At 49.2% G+C, this 14,297-nt stretch overlaps 1 long non-coding RNA gene across 1 annotated transcript; it reads left to right on the top strand.

Annotated features, from left to right (window-relative positions):
* The first annotated feature begins 913 nt into the window (after positions 1-913).
* On the top strand, positions 914-7,666 carry LOC116970072. Its single transcript, XR_004410998.1, has 3 exons — positions 914-941; positions 1,194-1,351; positions 7,655-7,666. It is a non-coding gene; the product is annotated as an uncharacterized LOC116970072 (long non-coding RNA).
* The last annotated feature ends 6,631 nt before the right edge of the window (positions 7,667-14,297 follow it).

The raw sequence follows: 14,297 nt of genomic DNA on the forward strand, positions 1-14,297 counted from the left end.
GGCTTTGGGGAAGGTGCAGAGGTGGTTAACCAGAATGGTTTAAAAACAAGGAACTGCAGATGCTGGTTTACAAATAAGGGCACAACATGCTGGAGTAACTCAGCGGGACAGGCAGCATCTCTGGAGAGAAGGACTGGGTAATATTTCTGGTCGAGACTGAGGAAGGTCTCGACCAGAAACGTTATCCATTCCTTCCAGCATTTTGTGTTTACCTAAACAGCGCCTATCCACGTGGCGGCGTGCTAGCAGGCTGGAGGAGCGGGCAAAAGCCTTACCGCAGAGCGGGCAGGTGAAGGGGCGCTGGCCGGTGTGGAATCGCTGGTGCTCCAGCAGGTGGTCAAGGCAGGTGAAGCACTCGTCACAGGACGGGCAGGGGAAGGGACGCTAACCACTGTGGGAACGCCGGTGCTGCCACAGGCTGGACATGCGGGTGAAACCCTTGCCACACTCAGCGCACACAAAGGGTCTCTGTCTGGTGTGTATCCGCTGGTGCTGCCGCAGCCATAATACTCTCGTCACAGTGGGAGCAGCTGCTCGCCGGCGTGGGCCGCCGGTGCTGCCGCAACCCCCGCGAGCTGTCAAACGTCTCAGCACAGTACGGGCAGTCGTAGGGCTGGCTACTGGTGTGCACGCGCTGGTGAGACAGGGCGTGGGAGGCCATGGCAAAGCGCTCTCCACACACCGGGCCGGAAACGGGATGGTCGCCGGCGTGCACCCGCTGGTGGGACAGCAGTTGCGTGGAGCAGATGAAGCCCTTGCCGCACTGGATACAGGTGAATGGATGCTCGCCGGTGTGGGTGCGCTGGTGCTGCAGCTGGCTGTCGGAGTAGGTGAAGCCCTTGCCGCACAGGGTGCAGGTGTAGGGCCAGTCCCCGGTGTGGGTGCGCTGGTGCTTCTGCAGGCTCCTGGTGCTGATGAAGCCCTTGCCGCACTGGGCACAAGTGTGGGGACGCTCACCGATGTGGGTGCGCTAGTGCTCCAGCAGGGTACCGGACTGGATGAAGCCCTTGCCGCACTGGGCGCAGGTGTAGGGACGTTCATCGGTGTGGGTGCGCTGGTGCCGCAGCAGGCTGTCGGAGCGGGTGAAGCCCTTGCCGCACTGGGCACAGGTGTAGGGCCGCTCGCCGGTTTGGTTGCGCTGGTGCTCCAGCAGGGTACTGGACTAGATGAAACCCTTGCCGCACTGGGCACAGGTGTAGGGGCGCTCGCCGGTGTGGGTGCGCTGGTGCTCCAGCAGCCTGGTGGATCTGGTGAAGCCCTTGCCGCACTGGGCACAGGTGTAGGGACGCTCGCCGGTGTGGGTGCGCTGGTGCTCCAGCAGCCTGGTGGATCTGGTGAAGCCCATGCCACAGTTGCTGCAGGTGAAGGGCCGCTCCGCGTTCTGCAACCGCCTGTGCACCTTCAGGTCCTTGGACGACTTGAAGCCATTGCCGCAGTCGGAGCAGGTGAAGGACCGCTCATTGCTGTGCACCCGCTGGTGCTCCTGCAGCCGTGCCAACTGGGTAAAGCTCTTGCCGCATGTGGAGCACCCATAGGACTTCTCGCCCGTGTGCACTTGCCGGTGGGCCTCTAGGGGATTCGCCGTCTTGAAAGTTTCGCCGCACTCCGAGCAGCTGAAGGGGCGTTCTCCTGTGTGAACTTGCCGGTGGGTCTCCAGCTCGCTCGGGCACTTCCAGGCCTTGCCACATACGTCGCACTCATAACGCTTCTCCTTGTGGTGCCCAGTCATGTGGTCCTCCATCGAAGCTCAGCAAACACACCGAGCAAATGGGGTTGGTACCAGCACCCTGGCCGCCCTCAATGGCCGCTCACAAACTCGTCTCTCCGTCTACAGCAACGGCTCCTAAACCCTGCAGGGGGGGAACAGAGGGTCAACAAGCTGCCAAACAGGACATTACTAGCACAGATTGGGTGCGTTTATGGTGGAGGAAACCATTACATAATTCTGCACGGCACACTGTCGCAGCGGTACAGTTGCTGCCTCACCGCCAGAGACCCGAGGTCGATCCTGACTATGGGTGCTGTCATTGCGGAATTTGTACGTTCTCCTCTTGACCTGTGTGGTTGATTACTCCGTGTGCTCCAGTTTCCACCAACATCTCAAAGACGTTCAGGATTGTACATTAATCGGCCTCCGCAAAATTGCTAAATTGTCCCGAATGTGCGTAGGAAGTGCCAATGTACGGGGTGATCGCTGGTCGGCGCGGACTCCATGTGCCGAAAGTCCTGTTGTTTCAGCGCTGCATCTCTAAACTAAACTAAACCAAAGAAGGGTGTTGACGCAAAACGCCACCCATTCCTTCTCTCCACAGATGCTGCCTGACCTGCTGAGTTACCAGCACTTTGTATCTTTCGTCTCCACAGATGCTGCCTGACCTGCTGAGTTATTCCAGCACTTTGTGTCTATCTTCTCCACAGATACTGCCTGACCTGCTGAGTTACTAGCACATACGCTTGAGAGGTAGAGACGAAAGAAGGAGATGTCAGGCAAGCTGATTCAGTGCGATGCTTGCAGTATGTGGGAGGTCAAGGACACCGCTGGTGCCTCTGGCTGCTACAAATGCGAGAAGTGCATCCAGGTAGAGCTCCTGAAGGACCGTGTTGGGGAACTGGAGAAGCAAGTGGATGACCTCCGGTCCGTCCGAGAAACGCAGTCGTTCCTCGACAAGTCCTACAGTAAGATTGTTACACCTAAGGTACTGGAAGAGAAAGGTGGGAGACAGTGAGAAAGGGAGAGAAGCATGGAATGCCAACGTCCCCGGGTCATGTGCCTCTTGTGAACAGGGTCACCCACTTAGAAGCTGTCGGAACAGAAGACGTGTTTACACTGAGCGGCGGACTGGCTTGCGATGCGAATAGGGCTGTTGAGCCAAAACCAAAGAGGCCTAAGGCAGGCAACGCCATTGTAGTGGGAGACTCCATCGTGAGAGGTACGGACAGGGGTTTCTGCGGCAACAGACGGGATGCGAGGATGGTGTGCTGCCTTCCTGGTGCCAGGATCCAGGATGTCACGGTCAGAGTGCAGAAAATCCTCAAGGGCGAAGGTAAACATCCGGAAGTGGTAGTGCATGTCGGCACAAACGATGTCGGAAAGAAGGGGATTCTGCAGCGTGACTTAAGAGAGCTCGGAAAAATGCTGAAAAGCAGGACCTCCAGGATTGTTATCTCCGGTTTGCTTCCAGTTCCTCGTGCTGGCGAGAGCAGGAACAGGGAGATACGGGACCTGAACGTGTGGCTGAGGAACTGGTGCACGGGGCAGGGATTTAGATTCTTAGATCACTGGGATCTGTTTTGGGGTAACCCCCTTACCCTTAACAGTACAAAAGGGACGGATTGCATTTTAACAGGTGTGGGACCAGCATTCTGGCAGGCAGGTTTGCACTGCTACACGGGTGGTTTTAAACTGAATAAGGGGGGTGGGGTGTTGAATTGGATAGTGGAGGATGGAGTTAAAGGGAAAGGGTTTCTTAAATGTGTGAGCGTAGAGATAGAAGGGTGTAAAATAGTAAGATTAAACGAGAACTTACCAGTTTGAAGTTTGATCTGTATTTTATGAGGAGTTACGATGAGGGATTACGTGAAGAACCCGCTCAGTGCGCAGGCGCGGCATATTTCCAAGCAGCGGTGTGGAATCACAGATAGACACAGTTATTTTGAAGTAAACATAGTAAAGATAAGGAGACTTCAATTTATTAGTTTGATCCATATAATGAGGGTGGGAGCGGAGGGCACGTAATCCCTCATCGTAACTCCTCATAAAATACAGATCAAACTTCAAACTGGTAAGTTCTCGTTAATCTTACTATTTTACTTCGGAGTCACGTGAGTGACTACGTGAAGATTTCAAAGCTCTGTGATTTCAAACCGTGTAACAGTTTCATTTCACTCACTGCCGAAGTTCTTGAGGGAGGAAGTGTTATCGTAATGAACCAATTAGTCTATTTGTAGAAAAACACTATGGTATTTTTTAAACAATAACAACAAAGAATTAAGTTGCTCCCCAGGGCTTAAATTAAATATTTGCAGTTCGTAAATCTTTACTGCAAATAAACCAGGTTTTGCCAACGGCTTATTATAAAATGTCTGAACGGTCTTTTCCCTTCCCACCATCCTGCTGTAGCCAGGATGTGGTCTATAGGCATGTCCATTCTTTAGCCGTCGACATGGATGCTGCCCTGGTGGAATAAAATGTGTACATGTTAGTGTTTATCCCAGCAGTTTCTAGCACCTGCTTGAGCCATCTCGCAATGGTTTGGCTCGTACCCCACCATAAGGTTTTTGTGACTGACCCACAAGGCTTTTCATCTCCCTCGAATATTCTGGTTGTGTCTATGTAGGATAGTAGGTGGGTCATGGCACATAACCGTGGTTCTGGTGGGTAAGCCACGACTGGATTAAGTGTTCCTGGTCTGCTCTGTTTGACCAGTCGCTGGATAACGACAGATCTGGTCTGGAGCTGTGATCATGTTGTCCAGTCGCAATAGGTGTAGTGACTGCGCCCTCTGAGCGGATACAAGTGCCATGAACATGAGCGTCTTTAGTGTAGCTTGCTCGAGGCCGGGGGATCTGGCTGGTGGCCATTCCCTGAGATATGTCAGGACCACACTGATATCTCAAATATGGCTATACCTGGGCTTAGGGCTTGATAATGTAATGCCCTTCATCAGTTTTACCACCAGTGAATGGGATCCCATCGCCTGTTGTCCTGGCGCTGGTTTGAGATAAGCAGAAAGAGCACTCTGCGCTGTGTTGATGGCACTGTAGCTGATCCCTACATCGTGGTGTAGATGGCCAGGAACTCCAGTATGTTGGTGGCTGTAGCTGTTGCGTATGTTGTCCATGTTTCCTGGCAGTACTTCTCCCTTTTTTGATGCTGGTTAAGTACTGCCTCTTGGTGGATGTTCGAAGGGATCCCAACATGGTGGTGATGGTTTGTTTGGACAATCCCAGTTCCAGGTAAGGTCTGTTCAAACTTGCAACCCAGGCGTTTAATTTTCTCATGGCATGGGTGTTTAGCTTACCTGGTAGGTAAGTAGCTGATAGCCAAATATGTCTTTCGACATACCATTGCCAAATCATGTTGACCAATTTGTCGCATGATAATGATTTTATGCCACCCATATGGTTAATATAAGCCATCACCGTAGTATTTATCAATTTGTAACCGAACATGCAAGTGCTGCATATTAGATACATATGCTTTTAAACCATAAAAGGCGCCCAACATCTCTAGATAGTTAATGCCCAGTGTAAGTAGTAATGATGACTCTAGTTTAGTCCATCTACCACTTGTGCTGGATATGGAGTTAGTCGCTCCCCAGCCTTGAGCACTGGCATCTGTTTGAATAACTAAAGTAGGGTTAGTGATAACGATAGGGCTGAAACTATGCCAAACGTTTTCTGCCCACCACTGTAGCTCTGATATTGCTTCAGTGGGTAAGTTCATGACACGATCATAGTGACCTGTATGTCGTTTTATTGCCCGTACCTTTGCTCTCTGTAAATGTTTTGATAGTGCAAAGGTCCGAATTGTGTAGCCGGAAATGCTGCTACCATTTCCCCAATTACTCTTGCTACCTGTCGAATAGTTGGTCGCTCGTTGACCATTAATTTGTTGCATGATTGTGCTAATTCAACCATTTTTGCCTTTGGCAAGGTAACAGTCATATGGACTGAGTTAATTGTGAAGCCCAGGTAGTCCATGATAGTGGATGGCTTCAACTTAGATTTATCTGGATGTAGGACGAACCCCAGAGTTTCGAGGAGCTGTTTTGTAGCTGATACTGCAGCCACAGCCAATTCCATCGTTTTCCCTACTATCAGAATATCCTCCAGATATGCCATGACAATATGTTTTTGTTTTCTTAGTATTGCCATGGATGGGTTCAATATTTTGGTGAATAATCTTGGGCTGAAGTTCGCCCATAGGGCAATGTTTTGTACCATCCAGATAAATTTTAGGTATCTTCGATGATCCTTGTATATGGGTACTAGATAGTAAGCATATCTAAGATACATGCTTGCCATGAAGTGTCCTTTGGAATTCAGTTGTGTGGCAGTAACATATGTCTCCATTTTGAAATGTATATACTTAACAAATTTGTTTAATGATGTTAAGTCAATGATGATGCGACAGACACCATCTTTTTTGGTTTTAGTGAATATATTCGATACAAATTCCAAAGGTTCATGTTTGGTCTTTTCGATGACCCCCTTTGTGATAAGTCTCACCAGTTCAGCTTGTCCCTCACGTTTCTCTTTGACGGAGGGAGAAATACCCTTTGGGGCCATTGTTGAACTGGCGGCGTTTTTTCTGACATGAATTGTATTTTATATCCTGTAATGTTGTTGAGTATATAATTGTCACTCGTGACCATACCCCATGCTTCTTTAAACAAGTGTAATCTCCCCCCTGTTAATAAAGCACCCTTATTCTCTATATGCTGGTGGGGACCAGACCCACCTACCTCCATGGTTATTGGCTATTCTGTTTCTTCATTTTCCTGAAGATTTTGTTCTGACGTGCTGGCGATGTTGGGGGGAGGCGCATTTTCCAGAGGGTCCGCTGCGTGCCCTGATCTAAAAGATCTTTGGGGATAATGTGCGGACCCCAAGCGTTCACCAGTCCCATATTGCGGACGTCGACTGGTGGATGCCGTGGGGTGCTGCCGCTTGAGTATCGGAGGTCTTGGTTTGCTCGTCCCGGGGCCTGCCCTCATTAGGCCGAAGGTTTTTGATGCTTCCTGCATCTCCTTCAGTTTTTTATTGAAATATTTCCCAAATAGCAGCGCGTCCGGCTCCGCAGCTGGGGCTTTACACAAGCCAGCAAATTTGGGATTGAGGGCAGGTCTTATGTTTCCCTCCGGAGATTGTTGATTTCAAATTGTGTGGTACACATTAATGCCAGCACATCCTGCTGGCAGGTATCCATCTCCGTGGTCTCCACGGAACGAGCAAAGGCTGTGATGGCTGACGTCAGGAGCCTTAGGATCCGCTGTAGCTTGAGTTCTTGGGTCTGGATGTGTGACGCACATGCCCCCAGATTTGGCTGTTGACACTTTTTACTTTGAGGGCCTCACCGTTTTCTGGTGCTGTGTTGTTTCAGCACCTCAGCGAGCACCTTTTCCAGTAATGGTTGATGCTGGCCGCCATTCTTGGTTCCAGCGGTGCTCCAGCCCGTGGGGTTGCTACAAGCGGTCCATCACACCCAACAGCTCTTCATGTTCCTGCACCCTTGGCATACTCCCGAATTCGTCCGCCTGCCCCTGTTCCAGACCAGCCCAGCCCTGGTCACCAATGGTAGCCTCCAGTAATGAGGCAGCAGAGGGCAGTGCATGAAGCACTGTGGAGGGGGTGCCTGACCTCCCTCCGCGAGAGCGCTCTTTCTGCGCATCCCGCTGGAGCTGCTCCAATTGCTGTTGGATGCAGCTCAGGCGGCTGTCTCTCCTCCATTTAGGTGGAGACATGTCCCCGTCCGACGAATCGGACGCCACCGGCCGGATGCCTGTTCGGATGGCTAGACATCCAGCCCGCAGTTCAGGCACTAGCGGGACTGGGCTCGGCGCGGTGATGGGGATAGCGGTGCGACCGGTAATTGTTCCTACCGCCTGTTGCTGCCCCCCCTGCAATGGAACGCTCCTCCGCTGGAGTCGAGCGGGAGACAGGTTCTTCTGGAGCTTTTGTGCCTTGTAGTAGCGAGAGCGCCCCTCAAGCAGCGCGTCTCGCAGGCACCTGCTCCGTGAGCCGCTCCAGCGGCTCAGGCGGCTCTCTCTCCCCCCCGTGCTGGGGGAGAGACGTCCCGTCCGACATCGGGAACACCTGCCGGATGCCTCTCGAGTGGCTATGCGTCCAGCCCGCTGCTTCAGGTACTAGCGGGCTGGCCTCGGCACGGTGTCGGGGAATTACGGAACACCGGGTAACGCTCCTACCGCCTGTTGCTTCCCCCCTCCCCAACGGGAAAACGGGGGACAGTTTTGTTCCAGAGCCTTTTTCTCTGCCTGTAAAAACACAAGCAGAAGAAGGCTCACCTGTAAAAGAAAACCCGACCTCAGGGTACTCACCTGACGGTCCGGTTCATCCTGTAACGGGACAGCCTAAATCCCGTGGCAGCCGCTGTTGCACTGCTGGCGTAATGCCGCGCCTGCGCACTGAGCGGGTTCTTCAAGTAGTCACTCACGTGACTCCGAAGTAAAATTATGGTAGAAGCAATCGGTAGCAAGATGAAAAGTAAAAGTGGCAGGCCGGCAAATCCAGGGCAAAAATCAAAAAGTGCCACTTTTCAGCATTATAGTATAAGGGGTAAGAGTGTTGTAAAAACAAGCCTGAAGGCCTTGTGTCTCAATGCAAGGAACATTCGTAATAAGGTGGATGAGTTGAATGTGCAGATAGCTATTAATGACTATGACATAGTTGGTATCACGGAGACATGGCTCCAGGGTGACCAAGGCTGGGAGCTGAACATCCAGGGATATTCAATATTCAGGAGGGATAGAGAGAAAGGGAAAGGAGGTGGGGTAGCGTTGCTGGTTAGAGAGCAGATTAACGCAATGGAAAGGAAGGACATTAGCTTTAAGGATGTGGAATCGTTATGGGTAGAGCTGCGAGACACTAAGGGGCAGAAAACGCTAGTGGGAGTTGTGTACATGCCACCTAACAGTAGTAGTGGAGTTGGGGATGGCTTCAAACAGGAAATTATAAATGCGTGCAACAAAGGTAAAACAGTTATAATGGGTGACTTCAATCTACATATAGATTGGGTGAATCAAATTGGCAAGGGTGCTGAGGAAGAGGATTTCTTGGAATGTATGCGGGATAGTTTTCTAAACCAACATGTAGAGGAACCAACGAGAGAGCAGGCTATTCTAGACTGGGTATTGAGTAATGAGGTAGGGTTAGTTAGCAGTCTTGTTGTGCGTGGCCCCTTGGGCAAGAGTGACCATACTATGGTTGAGTTCTTCAATAGGATGGAGATTGACATCGTTAATTCAGAAACAAGGGTCCTGAACTTAAAAGAAAGGTAACATTGAGGGTATGAGACGTGAATTGGCTAAGATAGACTGGCGATTGATTCTTAATGGGTTGACGGTGGATATGCAATGGAAAGCATTTAAAGACTGCATGGATTAACTACAACAATTGTTCATCCCAGTTTGGCAAAAAAATAAATCAGGGAAGGTAGTGCACCCGTGGATAACAAGGGAAATCAGGGATAGTATCAAAACAAAAGATGAAGCGTACAAATTAGCCAGAAAAACCAGCCTACCAGTGGACTGGGAGAAATTCAGAGACCATCAGAGGAGGAAAAAGGGCTTAATTAGGAAAGGGAAAATAGATTATGAAAGAAAACTGGCAGGGAACATAAAAACTGACTGCAAAAGCTTTTATAGATATGTGAAGAGAAAAAGATTAGTTAAAACAAATGTAGGTCCCTTGCAGTCAGAAACGGGTGAATTGATCATGGGGAACAAGGACATGGCAGACCAATTGAATAACTACTTTGGTTCTGTCTTCACTAAGGAAGACATAAATGATCTGCCGGAAATAGCAGGGGACCGGGGGTCAAATGAGATGGAGGAACTGAGTGAAATCCAGGTTAGCCGGGAAGTGGTGTTAGGTAAATTGAATGGATTAAAGGCCGATAAATCCCCAGGGCCAGATAGACATCATCCCAGAGTACTTAAGGAAGTAGCCCCAGAAATAGTGGATGCATTAATGATAATTTTTCAAAACTCTTTAGAACCTGGAGTAGTTCCTGAGGATTGGAGGGTAGCTAATGTAACACCACTTTTTAAAAAGGGAGTGAGAGAGAAAACATGGAATTACAGACCAGTTAGTCTAACGTCGGTAGTGGGGAAACTGCTAGAATCAGTTATTAAAGATGGGATAGCAGCACATTTGGAAAGTGGTGAAATCATTGGACAAAGTCAGCATGGATTTATGAAGGGTAAATCATGTCTGACGAATCTTATAGAATTTTTCGAGGATGTAACTAGTAGAGTGGATAAGGGAGAACCGGTGGATGTGTTATATCTGGACTTTCAGAAGGCTTTCGACAAGGTCCCACATAAGAGATCAGTATACAAACTTAAAGCTCACGGTATTGGGGGTTCAGTATTGATGTGGATAGAGAACTGGCTGGCAGACAGGAAGCAAAGAGTAGGAGTAAACGGGTCCTTTTCACAATGGCAGGCAGTGACTAGTGGGGTACCGCAAGGCTCAGTTCTGGGACCCCAGCTATTTACGATATATATTAATGATTTGGACGAGGGAATTGAATGCAACATCTCCAAGTTTGCGGATGACACGGAGATGGGGGGCAGTGTTAGCTATGAGGGGGATGCTAGGAGGCTGCAAGGTGACTTGGATAGGCTGGGTGAGTGGGCAAATGCATGGCAGGTGCAGTATAATGTGGATAAATGTGAGGTTATCCACTTTGGTGGCAAAAACAGGAAAGTAGATTATTATCTAATGGTGGCCGATTAGGAAAGGGGGAGATGCAACGAGACCTGCGTGTCATGGTACACCAGTCATTAAAAGTAGGCATGCAGGTGCAGCAGGCAGTGAAGAAGGCGAATGGTATGTTAGCATTTATAGCAAAAGAATTTAAGTATAGGAGCAAGGAGGTTCTACTGAAGTTGTACAGGGTCTTGGTGAGACCACACCTGGAGTATTGCGTACAGTTTTGGTCTTCTAATCTGAGGAAAGACATTCTTGCCATAGAGGGAGTACAGAGAAGGTTCACCAGACTGATTCCTGGGATATCAGGACTTTCATACTCCTGCACCTATTTTCTATGTAACAATCTTCCTGCATCTAGCCTGCCAACCCCTTAAACATTTTGTAATTTTCTATAAGGTCCCCCCTCAATCTTCTAAATTCTAGCGAGTACAAGCCGAGTCTATCCAGTCTTTCTTCATATGGGGGGAGAGAGGGAAGGGGGTGGGGTAGAGAGGGAAGGGGTTGGGGCAGAGAGGGATGGGAGAGGGAGAGGGGTGGGGAGAGGGGGAGGAGAGAAGGGGAGAGAAGTGGTACAGGGGGGCAGGGAGGGAGGGGTAGAGGGGTAGCAGGAGTGATGGAAGAGGGACGGGGAATGGTTGGAAGAGGGACAGAGGGGCAGGGGAATGGTTGGGGGAGAGAGGGGAAGAGAAGGGTGGGGGAGGGACAGGGTTGGGGTGAGAAGTGGAAGAGTGGGGAGGGAGGGGTAGGGTGAGTGGTGGAAGAGGGACAGAGGGGTAGGGGGTGGGGGGAGAGAGGGAAGGGGTGGTGTAGAGAGGGAAGGGGGTGGGGAGAGAGGGCTGGGTGGGAGAGGGAGAGGGGTGAGGAGAGGGAGACATAGAAATTAAGTGCAGGAGTAGGCCATTCGGTCCTTCGAGCCTGCACCACCATTCAATATGATCATGGCTGATCATCCAACTCAGTATCTTGTACATGCCTTCTCTCCATACCCCCTGATCCCTTTAGCCACAAGGGCCACATCTAACTCCCTCTTAAATATAGCAATGAACAGGCCTCAACTACCTTCTGTGGCAGTGAATTCCAGTGATTCGCCACTCTCTGTGTGAAAAATGTTTGTCTCATCTCTGTCCTAAAGTATGTCCCCCTTATCTTTAAACTGTGACCCTTGTTCTGGACTTCCCCAACACCTGGAACAATCTTCCTGCATCTAGCCTGTCCAACCCCTTAAGAATTGTGTACGTTTCTATAAGATCGCCCTCAATCTTCTAAAATCAAGCGAGTACAAGCCGAGTCTATCCAGTCTTTCTTCATATGAAAGTCCTGACATCCCAGGAATCAGTCTGGTAAACCTTCTCTGTACTCCCTCTATGGCAACAATGTATTTGAGCATTGGGCATTGTGACATCACACGATGGAACGTTCACCAGGTGCTGGGGCTCCTGCAAAGGCATCTGTAAATGAATCCATTCCGATTGGACATATGTGAACATTGGGCATTGTGACATCACACGATGGAACGTTCACCAGGGGCTGCGGCTGGGGCTGCTTCTATGGGTGACAAGACAGTTGTTTCTTTTTTGAAATATTGGGGCGGGGTGGGGGGAGAAGGATTTGATTTAAAATGTGTACATAAACACGACGAAATGTAATCAGGAGCGGATATTTAGAAAGAAAAGTGAAATCTGTACCGAAATGGAAAAGATCTCGGCGATCTCGGCGATTCGGACGGACGGACGCCGGCAGGCACACAGTTTTATATAATAGATAGATAGATAGATAGATAGATAGATAGATAGATAGATAGATAGATAGATAGACAGACAGACAGACAGACAGACAGACAGACAGACAGACAGACAGACAGACAGACAGACAGACAGACAGACAGACAGACAGACAGACAGATAGATAGATAGATAGATAGATAGACAGATGGATGGATGGATGGATGGATGGATGGATGGATGGATGGATGGATGGATGGATGGATGGATGGATGGATAGATAGATAGATAGATAGATAGATAGATAGATAGATAGATAGATAGATAGATAGATAGATAGATAGATAGATAGATAGATAGATAGATAGGTAGATAGATAGATAGATAGATAGATAGATAGATAGATAGATAGATAGATAGATAGATAGATAGATAGATAGATAGATAGATAGATAGATAGATAGATACAATTGAGAAGGAAGTCATAACTCTTAAGTGACAAAAGTTGCACATTAATTAATATAACTAATTAGAAAATGTGGTTGAAAAAGGAAGCACCATCTAGTGTCCAATGCCCATATTACTCCAGGGGGAGCCTATTTCCGTGTTGCAGTCTATTTAAACCATATATTATTATACCATATATATAATATTTATATACACACACACACACACACACACACACACACACACACACACACACACACACACACACACACACACACACACACACACACACACGCACGCACACGCACACACACACATATAAATAAATGTCTTGTGAATATGACAATCAGGTATGATTTATATAATATTTTTACACAATATGTTAAAAATTCAGGTAGTTCCGTGAGTTGGGTCACGAACTTGAACGAAACAGCTCCTTGGCCCACAGCCTATATCCATGCACCTGTTTCTCAAACGTTGGGATAGTCCCAGCCTCAACTACCTCCTCTGGCAGCTTGTTCCATACACCCATCATCCTTTGTGTGAAAAGGTTACCCTCAGATTCCTGTTAAATCCTTTCCCCTTCCCCTTGAACCCATGTCCTCTGGTCCTCGATTCCCCCACTCTGCGCAAGAGATTCAGTGCATCTAACTAAATTGTGTTCCATGCAAGATTCCAGCATCTGCAGTTTTTATATATCCCTCACCTATATTCAGTTATCACTTCTGAAGAAGGGTCACAACCTGAAATGTCACCCATTCTTTCTCTCTCGAGATGCTGCCTGTCCCGCTGAGTTACTCCAGCATTTTGTGTCCACCTATCACTTGCCAGGCTTTGTCCAGCCCCCATCTCTCTTTTCCAGCTTCCTCCCCCCACCCTCTCCAATCAGTCTGAAGAAGGGTCCGGACTCAAAACGTCATCAGTCCATTCTCTCTAAAGCGGTGGAGGAACTCAGTGGGTCAGGCCGCATCTGTAGAGGGAAGGGAATCTAAGGCGACCACTCCCACCTCTCCTTTCCAGCTTTTTCCACCCCCTCCCCCACACCATCAGTCTGAAGAAGGGTCCTGACCTAGAATGTTGCCTGTCCATGCTCTCCAGAGGTGCAGGTTACTCCAGGAGATTGTGTCTCTTTTTGTAAACCAGCATCTGCTGTTCCTTATATCTAGAATAGGCGTGCATTTCACCCTACACTTGCATTCGGTCCGCCAAGGGCCGCTGGCTCCCCCAGTTGCCAATCATTTTAACTCCCCTCCCACTCCCACACTGGTTTGTGTGTCCTGGACCTCCTCCATTGCCAGAGTGGGGTGACACGCAAACTGGAGGGACAGCACCTCATAGCTTACAGCCCAGTGACATGAACATTGAATTATCCCAATTAAATGGACACCCCCCCACCCTCCCTCGTGGGCCATCTCTTTGTCATTCCTCTGTCTTCTTCTCGCTGGAGAAAGGCATCAGGATTCATCCGGAGTCACCGCTTCACGTATTTTAAGTATGTTTTAAAAGTATGTTTTATTGTTTCTAGGTTTGTTTTACATGGGGGGCGGGGGCGGGGGTGGGGGCGGGGGGGGAAAGCTTTTTTTCAGTCACTTACCTCGACGGAAATGCGAATGTTCTCCTTTGCTGAGGATCGCCCGTGAGGAGCTCCAACCTCGGGGCCTGTGGACTTTA

The sequence above is a fragment of the Amblyraja radiata genome, unplaced genomic scaffold (genome assembly GCF_010909765.2).
Source record: "Amblyraja radiata isolate CabotCenter1 unplaced genomic scaffold, sAmbRad1.1.pri scaffold_509_ctg1, whole genome shotgun sequence".
In the NCBI taxonomy this organism is placed as follows: domain Eukaryota; kingdom Metazoa; phylum Chordata; class Chondrichthyes; order Rajiformes; family Rajidae; genus Amblyraja; species Amblyraja radiata.